Below are 4,006 nucleotides of genomic sequence, written 5' to 3' on the forward strand. Positions count from 1 at the left end.
ATGCTTGGTAGGTTGAGAGGAAAAGCCTTTCGAAATCGCCAAACTTGCACTGCATTAAGCCTTCATTAATTCTTTACTTGTGCTTGATGGAGTTGTAATGGCAAGTCCCCACATAGTTAAGGCGAAGAGGCTCGATGTTGCTTTCGTTTTCTTCATGAAAGGTTCGAATTGGAGAATCACTAAAAACATAGATTTATATAGGCCGAGCATAGATCTCTGAGAGTGCTTGGATTTCTACGTCGTCTCCCCATGAGCCATCTTTGCGCTTGTCTTAGATGTACTCTTGAATGTCGCCCTCGACATAGTTTTCAAAAAATTCCTTTTCGAAGGAGATATAATCCATGCAAATTTTTCTAATTTCAAAGTGATGTTCTTCGCTCCCGTACAAGATATCTGAAACAGACCTGAAAAGACAGTTGCCATCACCCCCACTTGGCTTGATGATCCAATTTTTTTCGTCTAGCTTTGCCTGCAAGACCTTGGCCTTTTCCTCGATGAGTTCTGCTTTATAATTAATGTACTTGACAGCATCTCCGAGAGTTTGGTTGTCGATTTTTTACGGTTTTTGCCCATCCCGTACGCCCTTGATTTCTCACCAATTATTCTGATCCGGTTCTGATCATCGAGCTTGAGCCACTCGTCATACTTTTTGTGGTAATTAAAATAGTGGACTTTAACGAAGCATTTGGTGAGATCCACAAAGTTGCCATTTTATGCAGAAGGCTATTAAATTTAAACAACGCGAGCCTCCAACCACCCTCGAAGTGGATGGTAAGCATCGATACGATTATTAAGGCGAATAGGTTGTCCAGACTGCCATTGTTTCAATATGCGATCGGAGCTGATGGAGACAGATTCATCATACTTGGCCGCCCAGCCCGAGTAGTGAACATAGATCGTGCCATTGCCGACAAACCTAATTTCAGCATTCATCCATTTCTTGACGCAATCGAGCATATCAATGTTCTCGCCAACATGGAAGCTCGGCTGTTTGTATAAATCTGATTCGATTGGCTACATCAGTATAATTATGCATGGACTGTGAATTATTAGACAGATCATCCGTATTACTTATCAGATTTTAATAGATTTATATATCTATAAGTTTATTCGGTTGCACTTTCATAGCAGCATTTCTCAGTTGCATCTCATGCCACTTCTCCATTATTGCTCATTATATAGGGGAATAATCTGAAGATAGGGCCTAATACTAAAGAAGCCAATTATCGATCAAATTATTTTCTTTCGGGTTCGGATTAATGTACTTCAATTTAATGCTTATTTTATTCGCAATTTATTTCAGTTTATGCAAAGTTACGAACAATCCCAAAATTGTAGTAATAACTAAAAAATGAGGGTTATGAAGTAATATTATAAGCGTGTTCGAGCCCAAAACTCGCTATAGAGCCATGTTTGTGGCAAATACTTGGAACAGCTCATCAGAAAGCCAATGAATCGCAACTAAATTAGAGATTATTCCGAGGCAGTATGATTGAGTTGCTGGAGGGAGAGATTACCACCTACGATCCCCATGTTTAATTTAATTTTATTATGAAATAATCAATAAATTCATTATATTTCAGAGTAATGAGCCAGGAAGCATCGATAATGCAAATTCAGCGCGAGGACTAATTCTCCCCAAAGCACGGATATGACCCAGAAATCTAGGTTCTCGTGCTGAAATCGACTCAGAGTCGCCTTTCCACCAACGAGTCCCCAGCGTCAAGCCCCCGAAAAGGTTTTTTGGAGTTGGCCAGCTTCGAAGAGGAAGAAGAGAGTGAGTAGCGCTGTTGGGACTTTAGCGTAAGGGGCTACTGTATGAACGGATAAGCGTGCTCTTTTTTCCATGCGAGGGAGTCAAGCAATCCAACCATACGGCAATCACGAATTGTTGAGGATTACCCCGAGATGGCAATGAGCCTGTCAAGCACCCGATGGAAATCTTTAATTGTTTGATTACTCTTCTAAACGTTAACCTTATTCAGATAGTGTGAGTTCGCATCCAATTCTTAATGCATAAAATAAATCCCGGATTAAGTTGTCAGATGGCAGCGAACTTCCTTTGCTGTCCTCGAAAAATGAAATTCTCACGCCTCCACTGATCAGCAGCATTCGCATGACAGACCCTTACATTATATAACATGTTAATGCTTACTGTATAAATTAACTCATTTATCAAATTTATCCTTATTTCCTCATGCATTTATAGCCTACTCTTCTTGCTATGTGAAGATTTCATCTGTGCACAGTTAAAGCCATCACCTGCCACATTCGACTTTGAATATAAAATGGATTCACTTTCATAATTAGTAGTTTCAAATGCTGAGCATCGGCTTATGTGTATTTATCCGAATAATACACAATACACATAGTGAGCATAGCCAAATTAGAGTCAGCATTCACAAAATATAACTCGTTCGCTTACTCATTTACCTTTTGTTCATTGGATGTTTTAATTATCTTATTGAGCACCTTGATTGTATCAATAAAGCCATAAATCCTTAATAGTCTATATAGTTGTGGTAATAATGGGTGAGTTTGTTGGTAAATATCTATATATTTATGGTTCAAGTTATTTCCCCATCGCAAAACAGTCAGTTTCCATATTCACTTTATATGCAATTTTTGCCTACTTGTGGCTATAAACAAATAAACTGAATTTTATACTTCTGTCACAAGATTATTCGCTCATTCCGCGATTTAGTCATTAAGATTTATACAAATATATCATCCGGTCAGTTGATGGAAACGAGGGAGCGTAATGATAATTTTATCACGTTATGAGTCAATAATTTGGTGTGATTAATTTTATATTAGCTTATTGCATGGATCAGGCTAGTGGGACTCAGGTTGAGAAGCATATTCTCAGGCGGTTTAACATTTTAAAGAAGGTTGGTTCAGGCGCGTACGGCCACGTTTGGAAGATTGAGGACCGAATTAGCAAAAAAATATACGCCCTCAAAAAGATATTTGATGCCTTCCAGCACTCCACTGACGCCCAACGAACTTATCGCGAAATAGAAATCCTAAGGCAGACCGAGCACCCCAACATTATCAAACTTTACGAAACGATCAGGGCCGAGAACAATAAGGATGTCTATCTCATATTCGAGTTTATGGAAGCAGACCTGCATAATGTGATAGCCGAAGGAATTTTGAAGGAAGTCCATACTCGGTTCATAATTTATCAGCTCGCCAAAGCCCTCAAGTATCTGCACACTGGTGCAATTATCCATCGAGATTTGAAGCCATCGAACGTCTTGATCAACTCAAACTGCACAATAAAGCTATGCGATTTCGGACTGGTTAGGTCCCTGACTCCCGACGATGAAACTAACCTCAATCTCACCGAAGGAGTGGCGACACGATGGTACCGGGCCCCTTAAGTCCTTTTGGGCTCTAAATCCTACTCCACTCCTGCGGATATCTGGAGTTTTGGGTGTATCATCTACGAGATATTAGCACAGAAACCGTTGTTTCCAGGAGTCTCAACATCCGACCAAATCGATAAAATCATATCATTTTCGGGCTATCCTCAATAAGACTAAATAGAAAGCCTTTAATCTTAAGTTGCTAAATCGATGCTGAAAGAGTGCAAAATAGGATCACATGCTTCGACCAATAAAATCTTCTTGAAAGAATTCCCGCCCATGTTTTCTGACCTCATTATGAAAATGCTCACCTTTAATCCCAAGAAACGAATAACCATCAATTAAATTCTAAACCACGAAGTTGTAATACCCTTTAAAAAAGAAGCCTAATAGATCTGTTGCGCCAAAGACATCCGTACATCAATCAATGACAACAAGAAGCTCAGCGTTGAAGAATATCGGGGCTGCATTTATGGGACCAAGAGGCCAAGTTCCGTCGGGGACATGTTTAAAACAGGGCCTAAAAAATCAAGTTCCTTCTCCAAGATGACCTCCAACACTTCATAGCACCCCTAAGTGTAGTATAAGCCAGTGGAGAAGCATACGTTGAGGTCTGCAATGTCTGCGAAGAATGT

General features: G+C 39.8%; 1 pseudogene; it reads left to right on the top strand.

Moving 5' to 3' along the window:
* The first annotated feature begins 2,825 nt into the window (after positions 1 to 2,825).
* Positions 2,826 to 3,542, top strand: LOC148298633 (extracellular signal-regulated kinase 2 pseudogene; annotated as a pseudogene).
* Positions 3,543 to 4,006: the final 464 nt, after the last annotated feature.

The sequence above is a fragment of the Brachycentrus maculatus genome, unplaced genomic scaffold (assembly GCF_059751285.1).
Source record: "Brachycentrus maculatus isolate JH-2025_06_01 unplaced genomic scaffold, ASM5975128v1 h1tg001785l, whole genome shotgun sequence".
Taxonomy (NCBI): domain Eukaryota; kingdom Metazoa; phylum Arthropoda; class Insecta; order Trichoptera; family Brachycentridae; genus Brachycentrus; species Brachycentrus maculatus.